Here is a 17204-nt window from a genome sequence, read left to right as displayed (position 1 = left end):
AGCCAGGCCTACCTCTGTCCCAGAGGCGTCAGAAATTGCTTTCGTGTGCTCTTTGGAGAGGCCTTGGCATCTAGAAACAAAGACAAATGAACTAAACAGTGCCCCCAAAAGATAAGATAACGAAGTCCAAAGACCTAAAGAAACACTGAGTTGTAAGTCATCATTTGTAAAAATAATCCAAGCGAGGGTTTTGCTGTCATGAAACTGTCCTACCCTCACCTGGCCACATGCTCACTGGGTGTCCTTGAGCACATAGTCAACCTCTAGTTGCCTCAGTTTTCCCATTTGTAAACTGGGCACCATGATCCTACTGACTTCTTCAGGCTTCACTGGCACATGTGAGGGTTTAGTAAAGTAATCTGTAGGAAATGCTTAGCATCATCACTTCTTGGCCCTTTGGCTAAAATCATGTGGAAATGCTTAGCGAGTGCTTGGCAGGGGTCATAATTAGGCACTGTCTTTCTCTTTATTTTTTTGCTGGTAGGTCTTGAACCTATGGCCTTCACAGTGAGCTGCATCCCCAGCCCTTCTTGTTTTTTATTTTGAGATAGGGTCTTGCTAAGTTGCTATATTGCTCAGGCTGGGGTGGAACTTGCAAATCTTTTGCCTCAACCACTCAGAGTGTACTTTGTAAAAATATGAGGAAGTGACTGAGCGTGGTGGTACACCCCTGCAGTCCTAGCACTTGGAAGGCTAAGGCAGAGGCTCACCATGAGTTGAAAGCCAGCTTGGTCTACATAATGAGACCCTGTCTCAAGACAGAGAGAGAGAGAGAGAGAGAGGGAGAGAAACTAGATTAAAAAAATAATAAATGATATATTAAATTATTAGCTTATATTGAATGTGTAACACTTTCGTGTCCTTATAAAGTGGAACTATCCCAAGTAGAGGCCCATTTACCCCCTGAGTTTGGAGACTTCTGCTTGTTGGCAGTGTCCTAGCTCAAAGGGAAAATCAGATATTCAGAGTTTAGATCAAATTAAGGCAATGTGTAGACGGAGCTAAGAATCTGACTCATTTTCCTGTCAGCCACTCAAATCAGCCAGCCTATTTTTTCACTGTTTGTAAGTTTTGACTGATTTGATCGATTAACTCAGTAAAATGTTTGATTCCTTAAAATTATATGGCTACAGCCTCAACCATCTATGACTGTGTGGATATTTTGAAACTTTTAGATGGTACATTACTGGAGGAGTATATTGTTTAATTCTAGCCCATACAACTATTAAGAAACTGTATACTAAATTAAAATGCTGAAGGTTTCAGATGGATTTGATCAGTTCATCTAGTAAGAATTTGATTCCTCAATTTCATAGCCTAAACGGAGTAAGAATTTAGGGAGGAAAGGCTAGGATCTTAAGCATAATTTATAATATATGCTTTGACAAAAGTGACGAGTACACATGTAACTCCATCCACACGTTTGCTGACAAACTGGATGCTAGATCAGAATGCTATTGCTGGAAAGAGATGGGTGCTGCCTCACTCCCGTGGTCACATCCCAGGGATCTCTGAAGGCATGAAGGTTGCCATTGGATCTGAACGCCACTGTCTCTGTGTTACTAACCTCTCTAAAAAATTAATGAGCATCTTGGTCACTTAGCACGGCAGGCCGTACTGATGCATCCAGTGAATCACAGCTGATGTAGCAACTTTCACACATGATCAACTTCCTGTCCGCATTTTCCTCTGGATGCTAGAAATGTTAGATTAGTAAAAGCCCCATCCTTGCTCTCTAGGCGTTCAGTATCTGACCATGGTCCTGAGGCATCGTAAGCTACTCTCACCAGCTGGGCAGGCAAACCTTTCTGTGCTGTACCCATAGGTGGACAAACAAAATTAAACCGTGAAAACATAAAGCAGTTAACAAATTAAAAATCAGGCAATTATATGTGTTTTGGCTACTTTCCTCACTGTGGAATAAATTGTTTATTAGGGTATATACATAAAGACAAGAAAATAACATTAGAAAGTAGAGAGCACAAGAAATGTACTTTAAATGTTTCTGCTTGGTAGTTTCATCAAAAAAAAAAAAAGGAGTTTTGACTGAAGAGTGGGTTAAAATAACAAATCTGGGCCAGGGATTTAGCTCAGTGGTTCTGCCACCTGCTTCACAAGCACAAGGACCCAAGTCAAAACAAAGAAACAGACAAACACAGCTCATGGTGGTTAAGAAGATAGGAAGAGAATCAGTATAAAGGGCCCATCTTTCTGTGCATAATTTTCTTTAATTCTTACAATAACCCCTCAAATAGATTCAGTTCCATCCCTTAGATAGGTTATGGAGATTCAGAGAGATTAAGTAAATTGCCCAAAGCTGCACAGCATCAAATCACAAAAGTGGATTTGAATATGTCAGTCTGTGTCACACCCCACACACTACTTGTTCCATCTCAGGGTGGCAATGTTTCCTGGTTTGTTCAGGGCTGAAGGATATCCCTTACATTGGATTTTCCGTTTTATTTATGTATTTGTCTGTCTGTCTCTGCAGTACCAAGGATTGAAGCCAGGGCCCTTCACACTGAGCTACATCCCCTACCCTTTTAAAATTTTGAGACAAGATCCTATTCCGCTGATAAGTGTCTCAGTGGAACTTGCAAATGCTCCCACCTCAGCCTCCTGGAATGCTGGGATTATAGACATGTGCTCCCATGCCTGGCTGTAAGTTTAGTTTTAAAATCATGGTATTCCAGGAAAATTGGGAGGAGTTGGTCACTCTGCTTGGTGAGCAAGTGATGTATTTGGATCTGGAATGTCCTCTAGATATGTCAAAGTTTGGTTCCAGCCCTTGGTACTGTTGGGAGGTAGGGGTGAGTGGCACAAAGTTGGTCATTGGCGTATACTATGGGAGGGGACATTGGAACCCAGCCTCTCTTAGTTTTCTCTTTTGATTCCCAGCCACCATGAGGTAGCAGCATTTCCCCCACATGCTCCTGGCTATGCTGCCTCACCACAGACCAATGCAACCAAGTAAACATGGACCAAAACTTCTGAAACCATGATCCGAAGTAGATCTTTCATTTTAAAAATTTAATTTCGTTAAAAAATTTTTTTTTTTACAGTGCTGGGGATCAAACCCGGGTCTCACTTATGTCAGGCAAGGGCTCTACCACTGAATCACACCCCAGCCCTGACCTTTCTTCCTTCTAAGCTGATTATCTCAAGTGTTTTGTCACAGTGATGGAAAGGTGACTAATGTGAGTGGTCACTGCTTCCTAAGCCCAATTTCAAGTCATACATCTGTTCCTGGTAGAAAAAACACATGGGAAGCCCAGATCTCTCTTATTTCAGAAAATAATATATCCAACCCTAATGGCACTTCTTGCCAAATTACTATATACTTAGCCCACATAGGTCAAGGTCAGCACATTTTTTTCTATAAAGGACCATTTTCAGTTTTCAGTTTTATGGACCATGGGTTTCTGTCACACTACTTCACCCTGTCATTGCAGAGAGAATCAGCCACAGAGTACACGAAGTTAGATGGGTGTGGCTGTGCTCCGAGAAAATGTAGTTACCAAAACCAAGGCAGATAGTTTGCCAAACTCTAATGTAGGTTATTCAGAAAGAATTCTTTTCATAGATAATACATTTTAAAAGAACTACTTCTGAAGTTACTTGAACTGGGGGTAGGGCTAGTGGGCAATTGGAATTAACCCATTCATCAGTCAACCATGAACTTGAAAGTACAGAATTTGACTTTGCTAGTGCTACCTCCAAGTCACTTAGTGTGTGGGTGTGTGAAGGCACCATGTGTGATTTCTCATCGCAAACTTATTTCCTCTTTCTTGTCCATTGGGAGTATTAGACATATCCATTTGTCCATTGCTCTTTTTGACCTCTTGATTTATTTCTAAACTATTTAAAAATAATTCTCATTACATTTTTCATAAACTTATTAAGATATATTTATTTGCATCAAGATAGCATCTTCTTTTATTGTGGGCTGGAAAGACCTGGTGAGATTTTTCTCTACTGAAAAGTAGATACCATTTATTCACTAGAAGGGACTCAGGTGTGCTGTCACCCCCTCATGGGTGCTTCTCTGGGCACTCTTCAGCATGGAGGGGAAGAAGGGACTGCACAGGGCTTTGTGCCTCAATCACAAGGAGGTCCCAAGAGGAGAAGTGTGCAAAGCAACACGTCCTCACATGCAAAAGCAGCCATGGAATAATGAGGGTTTGAATTTGAAGTATCCCCTAAAACTTCATGTGCTGAGATTCAGTTGCCTGCTGATGGTCTTTATGATTGGATAACGCGGGCTCCAACATCGATGGATGGATCCATTGATGACATCACAGTTTGATGGCACTATTGGGAGGTGCCTAGGGGAAGGAAGTCTGTCATGGGGAGGGGACTTTGAAGATTTTGTCTGGTCCCAGCCTCTTCTCTCTGGCTCTTCCCTCCTTGTTTCTTCTTCCCAGTTGCTATGAGGGGACACAAAGTTTGAGTAACTTAGTAGCCACTGTATGTTCTCAAGCAGGAAATCTGCAGCAATGGAAATGGTACTTTGGGCAGCACATTCTATGGTGTCTTGGATGGTGGAGCTCGTAGGCTCTGGGCCTGGAGCTGGGTCAGAGCATTTAAGAGACAATGCACGGTAAGGGTTGGAGTTCAGGAACATTCACAGGAACCAGGAGGGTGAAGAGAGTCTCTCCTTCCAGGTCACTTGGGAGGAGGTGGCGCACCTTTGAGACGATGAGTCCTCTCAGCCCCTTGAACACACAAGTCTGTGAGAGCAGATGGGAGATGGGGGCTCTCTGCAAATTTTATGTAGGCCTCTTTTTAGCTGGGCCAGGCAAGGAGGTGCTTGTCTTTTGCTGACATCCATTTGCTAGATGATCTCTGCCCACCCTCTTGCAATTTGGCTGCAGAGCAACATACCAGAGCTACCTTTCTGCCCTCCTCCCGCCTTCCCTTCCTTTCTTCCTTCCCTCCTCCGCTTCTTCCCTTTCTCTCTTCCTCCCTCCCTCGCTTCTCTTTCCCTCTTTCTCTCTCCACTTTTTTTGGGTAGTAACAAACGCAGGGCGTCATAAATATTAGCCAAGTGCTCTATATCCTTAGCACCCCCTTCCCCTTTACAAACTTTTTTTTAACTTTTAATTTTTATTAGTACATATCTGCAGTACACAATGATTATATTCACTATTTAAAAGTTTTTTGACACAGGTTTGCACCAATTGCCCAGGCTGGTCTTGAACTTGTGATCCTCCTGCCTCAGGCTCTCAAGTAGCTGGTATTACAGGCGTGTGCCCCACTGCCCAGGCTCCTGGCTCTTCTCAATTACTCTGGCCATACATGCTCCCTGATGGGATCCACACTGGACACTTCTTAACTGATTCAAGGTTCCCCTAATCAAGATTGCTGAGTTAACCTGTAAATAACTTGAGCTGCCTGGCCTGACCGGAGCGGCTTCTAGCAAGGATTTTTATGGCTCTGTTTGGCTCATTCCTAGTTCTGCTTGGCCCAATGTGCCTATCACTGAGCTGTTGATTGGTGCACCTGCTCTTGACTTCTAAGAACTGACTCGAACTGCTTATGACCCTAGAAGAAAACCCCTTAAAGAAGTTATCACAATGACTAAGGATACAAAATATACATGAGCTATTTAGACCATGCATGCATTAATCAAGGCACTATGTTGGCTTGATGATAAAATCAGGATCAGCTACACACACGGGTAATCAGTTTAATCCACTGACTGCAATTTCCCAACCTTGCACATGTAAGAAGACATTAATATTGAAGATTATAATGATATCCAGTAGGGGAGAATACTATAATAAATAATTTAGTTTCTTTATGCTTCAGTTACTTTCCTAAATTACTTATGAAACAGCAACGAATACTACTGGTACTACTGGGAAAGGTGACATTATCTATTTCTTATTTAACAATGGAGTCATTAAAAAAGAGGAAGAGAGTCAGAGAAGGGAAGCTAGGAGTTAAGAAACTCATTGTGTTTAATGATGATTCTGGTATCTGGAGAAACTGCATGTTTGATTTGGCTGAAGGATATCGAAAGAAAATAATATTTGTTGTAGCCAAAGTAAACAATTTTTTATTTCTGTTTTCCATATGCAAGCAATGAGTAAAACATAGCACATTTTATATTTGTGAATTTTGGGAAAATATGTAGCACAATCATCACAATGTAAAATACATCCCTTATGTTACTAAATGGTTCATCAACTGAAGAGTTCTGCATAAGTAAAGAAGAGGGAAATTAGTGATATAAGAAATTTCAGGGCTGGAGATTTAGCTCAGTGATGCTGCTGCCTTCCTTTTAAGCACAATGTCCCATGTTCGATTCCAGTACCCCCCAAAAAAAGAGAGAGAGGGAGGGAGAGAGAGAGAGAGAGAGAGAGAGAGATTTCATTACTCCTATGCTTTTGGTGTGGTTCAGACCAAAAGACCTGAACCTGAATTGTCTCAGTCATGTGAACATTTACTTTATAACCTGTTTCCAGAGCACATGGTTCAGATATCACAATAACTTATTAAAAAGAGCCCTCATTGCCAAGCACATTTTCCTTGACCTTACTGAGCCTTTTTTTCTGATTTCACTAGAGATGGAAATATCTCCCATTCTCCATAAACTCCAAGGTTTTTCCTCTCTCCAAAAGAGGGGAGTTCTTGTTGAAGGCAGAGTCTCTGCCCCCAGATACAAACAGAACCAAATGCATGTACTCCCAAGGGCTTCATCAACCTTTCACACAAAATGAGGAGACTTTTTATGAATTGTCATGTCCCTACACTCTGATAATAGCTGTACTTGCCAGACAAGATGTTTGCAACAGACTTTTTTAGACTTCCCTATTTTGAGAAATCAGCTTTACACATTTAGACTGGAAATAGAAGAAATCAATACAAACAAGAAATCACTGATAATGTAAATAAAGCTTCCAATTAGAGTTGGTGCCTAGTAGGTGCTCAATAAATATTATAAATGTTACAGCACTCAGGAAGCTGAGACAGGGTTGTTACAAGTTTGAGGCCAGCCTGGGCTACATAATGAGTTCAAGACCAGCTTGAACTAAATAGCAAGACTATGTAGACTCTGTCTCAAAAAACAAAGTTAGTGATTTTAATTTTATTATGTGGAAATGTTCATATATGATGGCAAGTGCTACATAGATGCATATTTGTAAGTGTGCACAGTTATGTATGATAGTATTTATGAAAAGAGATTAAGATGTGTTATGTACATGTGCCAACTCCTAATGAATGTAATCATTATGCAAAATAATAACTGCAAACATATACTAATAAAATAAAAATTTGAAGAAAAAGAGAAATGTCCAATTTTCCTAATTGCCAAAAATAATCTTTGCTTGTAAATTAATCAATGCTGTTTGTTGGTTCTCCTGTTCAGAAAGTTGGAGAGGGTGAGCACTAACTGAGGTGCAAAATGGCTCATTTATTTTTGTTAATTATTAACCTCAAAGCCTCACCGCCAGTATTCTAATTTGGCATTGAAACAACTTTGGCCATTGATGAAACACCTCAAAACAGTGAATTAAAATTGCTGATCCTATGGTACAGTGCCACCTTCACGGCAGGATAGAATGAATGTTAGAGCTAGAAGAACTTCAGTATCAGCCCATATGATGCCCTAATTTCTCAAGTGACCCGGAGGAGGAAAGGGGACTGGCGCATGCACAGTACATATCACAAGGTCAATCCCAGGGACTTTTGCCTCCATGTCCAGGTTCTATCCAAGCCTATTATCTGTAGAGCTTTTTCCCCTCTAAACGCCAATTCCATTTGATTACATAAGCCTGGAACACCATGACAGTTGGATTTGCCTCTGTGGCCTCTTGCAGCCTCATCGGCCTTTCAGATATGGAAAACAGAAGTTATGATTCTAAGGTAGAGAAGAGGCCCCAGCAAATGTTACACCTCAAACTCACCTTTTCTGTTGTGCTGCTGTGGATTTCCAAAACATATGAGTGCTCAGTAATGTCACTTCATTTTAAAAGTAAAAGATTCAAATAAATAAATAAACAAAAGTAAAAGATTCATAGTCTTAATTTTATTATCCAAGGAATTTATTATTTATTTATTGAAGTATTTATTGAAGTATTTATTTATTTATTTATTTATTTATTGTGGAGTCCAGGACTGAACTCAAGTCCTGCATGCAAGGCAAGTGCTCTACTACTAAACTCCACCTCTAGCCCTTTAAGGGGTATTTTATTTTAGTTTCTAAAGGTTCACATTGGTTTCATTTGCAAGGATGGTTCAAGATACACAAATCAATAATTCATCACATAAACAGAATGAGTGACAGAAAATCTTACAATTATCTAAATACATGTGGGTAATGCATCCATCCATCCAGGGAAAACCCCAGGCAATCAGGTAAGAGGAATCATACTTCAGTATCACAAAGGCCACATATGATGGGGAGGGTCTTTTCTGAGACAGAGCCTTTGGCAGGTGAGCGAGAAAACACCAACACCCAGCTTGTGTCCAGTTTGTTAAGTTTTGTGGTTTGGGTTTTTTTGGTACTGGGAATGAAATTCAGGACTCTGTGCTTGCCAGGCAGATGCTACGCTGCTGAGCTACATCCCAGGTTGTTTCTTTTTCTTCCTTTTTTCAGTACCGGGGATTGAACTCAGGACCGTGCACTTAAGAGGCAGGCGTGGTGCCACTGAGCTACATCCCCAGCTCCATTTGTTAGTTTCTTAAGCCCTGCACTCACACAAAAGTGCCTTGATGCCAACAGGCCTGCATGTCTTAGAGCAGTGTCTTGGGTCTGCCTGACACAGAGGACACTTTCTTCTCACTGCGCACTCCAGACTGTCTATATAACAGAGCCAAGATCTCTGCAGAAAGGCAGCAGCCAAGGTCATTTCAGCAAACTCCTGCATTTCACTCTCACCACTTTTAACCCTTTCCCCAACAGAGAAGCATTGGCCTAAGGGGAGGAGGGAAACCTAATTCAGAGCAAGTGGTGAAGCCACAGGCCTGTCTTAGCCAGGCTCAGAACCAACACCAAGCTGTCGGAGGGCTGGGGAAGAGCCTGCACCCTTGTTGTGAGCTATGGCATGCCAAAACATAATTCCATTTTTGTCTCCAGTCACTGCTGAGACCTCAATGGTACTGTGATGCTGTGATGCTCAAGAATAAGATTACATCAGCTGAAGACATCCTGTTTCCTTGAGAACTGAGAAGAAAGGTTTCATCTGGGAAGAGAAAAATTCCTTATCAGTTTAACTCATCCCACCTATTTTAAGAACATCTTTGATTTTTTTTTTTTTTTTTTTTGGTACTGGGGCTCGAACTCGGGTCCTTGTGCTTGCAGGGCAAGCGGTGGAAACCACTGAGCAAAATCCCTGGCCCTGTTTTTGTTTTTTGTTGTTTAAGGGATATTTTAAAATGAGATCTTTAAAGTAGGTCATGGGAATTCTCTTTGATATGCAATATTTTTAGTGAGAACTGGCTATTGATGAATTTTAAGAAATCACTTGTCTAAGATTTTGATGTTCAGAAAGGACAGTCTAGTTTTGCAAATTAGCGCAAAGCCACACCCACAGAGCCTAAAATGGGCTGGAGGATCCTGAAAGGCAGAATTTGGGTCGTCTTTATACTTGTATCTCCAGGACTAGGCACAGTGTTTGGTACATCTTAGACAGTCAATGGAGTTTTTTTGACAAATTAATGAAAGAATAAGTGCTACAATTTGGATCCCAGAGTCCAAAGTAAAGGGTTAGCTCCCATCTTGGTGATTTTAGGAGGTGATGTGGGACCTTTAAGAGGTGGGGCCTAGTGGGAGATCTCAGGTAACTGGCCATGGCCTCAAAGAGGATGGTACAAATCCGTCTCTTCCCACCTCTCTCTTTGGTGTCCTGGCCATGACATGAATGGTTTTGTCATGTGTTCCCACTCTGGTATGCTGTCTTGTCACAGGCCCCACTGACCACAGACAGCCCTCCAAAACTGTGAGCCACAATAAACCTTTTCTCTTTATTTTCTTGGTGTTAAGGATTGAACTTAGGGCCTCACATATGTACAGTCTACCAATGAACTACCTTCTTAATTCTACCTTTTGTCTTTTTGAGTTGACTGTCCTAAGTATCTTGTTAAGTAATAGAAAACTGACAAACACAGTAAGCAAATTAGTTTTTTGGTTCTTCAAGCTTTCCATAGGAATAGTACCTCAATATGAGGACAGACATTTGTGTGCTTTTTTTTTTTGGCACGGGGAATCAAACTTGGACCCTTGTGCTTGCGAGGTAGGTGGTGGCACCACTGAGCTAAATCCCCCCTGCAACATTTGTATTTTTAAAAGTTGCCTCAAAATTGATAGTCTGGTGAATCCAAAAACCCAACTAACGAAAACAACTTTTTAAAACTTTAATTCTCTTCTGGTAGCCACTACAAAGCATATTCCCTTGTGTGAAGGGGCATGTTTTGAACTTTAGTGGGTGATTTAGGAATGATTCCTTGTCCCCCACTAATTCCTTCAGAATTCTATGCTGTTCGGGAGTATGGGCTTATTTTTTTTCTGCTCACTATGAAGGTCCGTCTGCTGGCTTCCTATATCACCTTAGCACTCTGGGACTTATCTGTGACAAAGACCATTCCAAATAGGTTTAGTGGGGTTGTGTGTTTTATGTTTTCCCACCAAGAAAAAAATGAATGCATACGTTTGCTTGCTGCAACTTTACACAATTTCCTGCCCAGTATTAGGATCTCAGCCTGACTTGCAACTCTATAAGCCCAACAGTGGTAAGATGTGCAAACAGGAAATACGCTGATTGAAAAATGGCTGCTTAGGGCAACCATGTGCTGTGAAACAAGTTTTGCACATATAGTTTGTGAAGGAGAGAAGGCATTCCAGTACCTGTACGTGTATGTCACATACATATGTGAGGTCACAAGGGGCATGGTATATGTATATTTTAAGGCAGGAACAACAGTTAGGAATGAACAAAAATATTCAGTCAAGTAACCTTCTAGAAGCTGATATTTATAACAGTAGCCAAAGCTTCCTGTAGGAACACTCCATGCTGCTCATTTCAGAGAGGCAAAACCGAGAGGGCTTGCTTCTGAGATTCAAACGCTCAAGTCTCTTTATATCAGCATCAGCAAGAAATAAAATATCTTTATGTTGACCATGTTTTCTTTTCTGGAGAAGTCGGAAAAGAACAACATTGCCTAGCAAGTCTGAAAAGAACCCTCTGCTTCTTTTCTTAAAATCTTCCTTGGTGTTGCTCTACTTTTGGGGGGGCGTGGTCACCAGGGATCAAACTCAGGATCTTGTGCTTGCCAGGCAGGTACCTACCACTGAATCGCAACCCGGGTCCCCCACCTTTGGTTCTCAGTCACAGAAAGATAGATATTTTTGTCCCTGAGCCAAGAAGACTGTGTACCCTGTGTCTTTCACATGGCAGCTGTATTTCACAAAAGAGAAGAGTTTTATACCTGATTTTTCCTGCAGCATTTAAAAAATTTGCACTGGACTTTTGCAACATTAGTTTTTTCCATCCCCAAGAAACCATCATGAGTTAGTGGAAGGAAAAACATTAACTGCCCATCAGCCTGGGGAGAGGTCAAGGGACACATTCAGAATCACATGGTGACTCAGAATACCTGCCGGGCAGTTTCTCAATCAGCTGTGAGGTTAGCTATTTAAACAGCAGGAGATATTTGTTCCTTTGGAAATTGCTGGCTGTTTCTAAATGGTTGACATCCATATTAGGGAACATCACTTAGTTTTCACTTACTACCCGTCACCGTCACCGCAGTAAAAATAAAAAAATAAATGCCGGGGTGGTGGCACACACCTGTAATCTCAGCACTTGTGAGGATGAGGCAGGAAGATCACTGTGAGTTCAAGGCCAGCCTGTACTACATATTGAGTTCAAGGACAGCCTGAACTGCCTCAAGAGACCCTGTCTCAAAAAGCAAAAAATAAACTGAAAATATATCCAAAAAAGCTTGTAGAAAATTCCTCTCATGATATCCATAGTTGGCCATGATTAATCTAGAAGTATCTGTTTGGAAGCCACCTGAAGTGTTCAAAGTTGATTTCAAGGGCCAGGTCTGTGACCTCATGGCCACCCTCCTCCCTGTCCCAACAGTGTCCCTGTGAGAAAAGGCACCAAGACCAACATCCAGCCCAACTTGATATTTTTACATTTCTTATGACTGTGACTTTCCATGCATCTTTTTCAGTCTTTGCCCAAATGTTTGTACTGTAGAAAATGTTAGATAACAAAGGGAAGCCGGAAGGCAGGGTAATACTGTTTGCCTTAGTCAAGCAGTTTAGGGTTCACCTTCAAGCTGCTTTATGTTGTTCATCAACTCATGTAAATTTCTGGTTCTAAATGAAAAGCTTCCCTCTTTTATCTTCAGCTGTATTAAACTTTATATTTTCTCTGAATCAATAAAATAATCTCAGAAGTTTGTTGGAACCTCCTCAGGTTTTTCCACTGATGGGGCACAAAAATGCCCTGTAACCCAACTATCACCAACCTAATGAGCAATCCTGCTCCCTTTCACTCTCTGTCTTTTCCTCATCCCTCTTTGGCTAGCTGGAGTCCTTTAGCCTTCTGGAGTCCCAGATTATGTTCTCTGGATACTTTAGAAATCTCTCCTCATCAGCAGCTCTGTTCGGCCTTCAAAAACAAATCAAACAGCCAGGTGTTCGTAACTCCACAAGTGCTATTTCTGAGGCTCACTTTGAGAAAAACTAAGTCGAAGTATAATCAAAGCAATTAAGGATGGAAATCACTAATAACCACGCTTATAATCCTAGCACTCGGCACTCGGGAGGCTGAGGCAGGAGGATCACTGTGAGTTCGAGACCAGCCTGGGCTACATAGTGAGTTCCAGGTCCTTCACAACTACATAGTGAAACCCTGTCTCAGAATCCACCCCCCCAAAAAAAAACAAAAAATAAAAACAAACAAACAAGCAAAAAACCAAATCAAACAGCTTCCCCAGGAGGGGTGACTCACCGCCCCCAGCCAGCCTGTGCCATTTTTGTCTTATATATGAGTATGTGTAGTCATGTGTAGGTTTCTCCAGCTACTTATAGAGCAAATTAAATGTGGCAAGTCTACGAATCAAAATCGACCATTAGCTGGGCATGATGGTACAGGGCTATAAACACAGCACTTGGGAGGCTGAGGCAGGAGGATCTTCCACCTTCAAGGCCCAGCCTGAAGCACGTAGTGAGACTGTGTCTCAATTTTTATTTTTATTTATTTGTTTTTTTGTTTTGAGACAGGGTCTCACTATGTAGTGAAACTGACCTGGAACTCACTGTGTAGCCTGGGCTGGTCTCAAACTCACAGTGATCCTCCTGCCTCAGCCTCCCAAGTGCTAGGATTACAGGCATGTGCCACCCAGTCTGGCTTTCAATTTAAAAAAAAAAAAACAACTGATCATTAAATTCTGAGTCACCTAACAATGTAATGAAACATGTGTGCCAAGCAAATACTGGCCATGATAATGACTGGAGAAGAAAATCCCTAGAACTCGTAGTGACCTGGTGATTTACCATTGTTCACCATGATGTGTAGGTTTTCTTCTAACTGAGAATAATCTCAAGAGCTGCTCCCATCAGACAAGAAAAGCAGAAGGTGGGGCAGAGCGGGCCTGGGGTGTAGTTCAGTGGTTAGCGTTTGCCTAGCATGTGTGAAGGCCTGGGTTCATCCCCAGCACTGCAAAAAAAAAAAAAAATAATAATAAAATAAAATAAATAAATAAATAAATAAATAAATTTTAAAAGAGAAGAAAAACCTTCTTTACAAACTGAAGGAAGCTAGCCTGGTGACACCATAGACTTTGTGGAAGCTTTGGGCTTTTGGAGAGGAATGCTTGATCTTGGTCACAGCCTGGAAAAGACATAGATGCCAGATTCAAAGTGCAAGCGGGTTGAGGGTGTAACTCAGTGGAAGAGTGCTTGCCTAGCAGGCACACAGACGCGCAAAAGCTACAGCATGAGAGGGGAGCTCTCTAGCTACAGATAAAGTCACACCAGGGTGAGGGCTATATAGGCCACAGTTAAGAAACAAGTCCATTTGGCAGAGAAATGGAGCAGGAGTCACAGAGCAAACAAGATTGCAGCAGATGTCAGGGCACAGATAACATCTGAACTGACAAAAATTCCACCTTGTTTATATGGTCTGTCATCCCCATCGAAAGACCCACAAGGGCAGGGATTTTAATGTTGTTCCCCACTGTGTACCCAATTTCTGAAACTGTGCCTTGCTCTTATAAGATGCTTTCTATTTGATGAATGAATGCAAACTAATTCCCCAAGACAAGTTTGCCCTAGGAAATTAAATTCTAAAAATATCTAATGAGCACCTAAACTACTGGACTAAGTGTTTGGGTGTAATGCAGAAGTGATTGCTACACCCAGCTCCGTAGTATGACATGAAAATGCACACTCCTGGGTGGGAGGTGTCACTAAGCAGCATCTTTGGGAAGAAGGTGGCATTAGGGATGGTATTAAAGGAACTGTGGTGGGAAGGGAACATGAATCCTGAGCCCTGGGCTTTGTATTGGATTTCCTGAGTTCCCTAAGGCCAGAAACCACTTCACCTAGCCCTGAATGCCAGTGTTCACTTCTGCATATTTCTAGTAGGGGCTCGATAAATGCCTATGAACTGATGAGGAGGCACCTGGGGTCCAGAGAGGGCATTAGATGGAGCTGCAGGGTCAGCACGCTGGCCAGGACCAGCCAGGGAGTTGCCCCAGGCTTCCTCCCTGGTTCTCTGCCTCATTCATTTGAATGGTTGTACGGGGATAATCCAGGATGGGCTCTCCCTAACATGGTCTGAGAACTCTTGTTCCAGAAATAATTGTGAAATACCCATGCCCTGGGCCTCCTTTGGGTCCCCCTGGATCAAAATCTTGGGCGAGGGACCCAAAACTGGAATTGTAAGTAAATATCCCAGGAAATTTACTGCCAACCTTTCTACTGATAAAGGAAAAGATCTAAGAAGAATCCTCAAGCACTCACAGTAGTAACAAATCCCAAGAGTAAGGGAAACTGCTATTCTCATTGGTTACTGTTGGCCAGGTACTATTCCAAGTGCTTTTCACATATACTAATTTAAACTTTAGTGGCATGCCGGTAACTACCTTGTGTTGGAGGAAGCAAACCCAGGGATGGTAAATAGATGCTTAACATCACATATCAAGTAATAAGCAGGTATCCAAATTTCTGAGGATTCCAAATTTCTGTCCTGAGACCACACATGCTATCACTACCACATCCCTCTGCACCGTAAGAAAATGCAGAATGGCAGAAATCAGGACATTGCCTAGTGCTTGTCTTCCAGAAATGTACACAGTCAACTTCTGATTGGTTGACTTTGCCTAAATGCATTTCTGGGAATCCAGACTTGAGAATTTAATGTATATCAGGTGAAGATTCTAGCATTTCTTGGTCACGTTTGACTGTAATAATTCCACGACAGAGAGTGGTGAGGGAAGCAGTCTGTCTGGACTAGGAGTAGGAAGAGCACCTACATAGGACAGACAGGTATCTTAACAGTGAAGGGCAGGGTCAGTGGTGGACAGCAACGAAGTGCAGCCTGACACCCCCATGTCTAATCCTGCTATGCAGATCCAGCCCAGTCCCACCTAGGGCAGCCGGGTCTTCTAGTATTTCAGAGAAGACAGTCCAGCTTTCCACATGAAACCTCCCAATTCTAAACAGCCATAACTAAATGAAAAGTTTAAGATACAGCACATCAGGCCCAACAGATAGGACCAGAAGACAAGTACAATCCCATGGGCTCCTGCATGGAACCTCCGATGGGGAATATCCAAATCCCAGGGAGTTAAGCAACAAAAGGCAACAGGGACAAGGGTTAGGGAAAATGGCTTCCATTTGTGTATACATCCTGTCAACATGAAGGCACAGCCTTATTACTACTGATGGTGTAATTTATTAAAACATTCATCACAGCCGGGCCTGGTGGCACACGCCTGTAATCCCAGCATTTGGGAGGCTCAGGCGGAGGATCGCTGTGAGTTCAAGATCAGCCTGGGCTACTACATAGTGAGTTCCAGTTCAGTCTCAACTACATAATGAGACCTTGTCTCAAAAAACCAACCCCCCCCCAAAAAAAAACCAAATAAACAATGTTCATCACACTATCTTTTGATTTTATATAGGTGTGACAGACATGGCCCGAAGGTCCAATTTTTGTAAATTCAGTATTGTCTATTATATTACCTTTCCATTGTAAAGCTGCCTCGTTCTGGTTCTGGAGTGACTTGCTAATTTTAAATTTGTGATTTCCTAGCCTTTAACTTATTTTAAAAGAAAACGAAGCAAACTGTCTCTGGGAAGGACACCCTGTGTGCATCGCCTTTATAACTGTATTGGGAACTCTCTAAGTCGAACTTCTCTGGGAGGAAGTGTTAAAACTGCTCTGCTTTGGAGCAGAGATTCTGCTTCTCTGGCGAAAGAACTGGGAAACACACACAAAGAGCAGATGACGTGTGATTTACAACCCATGACATAATGTTAAACACGCTAAAACAAGACATGCAGAACAAGCATTTGGGCTTTCGCCATTGCTGTTAATTTTATCAAGTTGCTTTATGCAGTATAACGACTATAGATGAACTAGTGAATGTTATTTTTCATAGTTCCACCGACTAAACAGTACTCCAGAAAAAAATAACACTTCACTTTTTAGGATTGTTATTGTTTTAGAGAATATTTTAACTATTTTATGGGAGGGCTAAAAATCTCTCATATATATATTCCACCCCCACCGTGCACACAATCATTTCCATGTTGTCAAGACTGGCGATGTTAGCCCACCAGAGGAGAAATCTCGGATCTAGAGAAACGCAACCTCGGCATCAGCTGAGGTTCAAGGCGCGAAGCCGCACGACCCCCGTGGGAACCGCTGCACGGTCCCACTTACACGGATGACCTGCAGAGATTCCCAGTTTCAGGACACAACAAAAAAGCCTCCAGGAAGTGAAGCCGGCAGCTCACGGCTATGTGCTTAAACTGTAATTTTCCACTGCAAAAACAAAGAGCATCCAGAGTCCGGTGGATTTTGGAGAAGAAAAGCCTCCTTCTCCCGGAAGTCTGCCGGAGCCGAGATCCCGGAGCTGCGCCGCCCTCGGTGTCGCGGGGAGGAAGGGCATGCACTACAGCCGAGGGCGCCAGGGTTGCGGGGGCCGGAGAAGGCGGGGAGCTCGTCTCGGCT

The sequence above is a fragment of the Fukomys damarensis genome, unplaced genomic scaffold (genome assembly GCF_012274545.1).
Source record: "Fukomys damarensis isolate Sample0158 unplaced genomic scaffold, DMR_v1.0_HiC HiC_scaffold_38, whole genome shotgun sequence".
Classification (NCBI taxonomy): Eukaryota; Metazoa; Chordata; class Mammalia; order Rodentia; family Bathyergidae; genus Fukomys; species Fukomys damarensis.
This window is presented reverse-complemented; position numbering follows the sequence as displayed.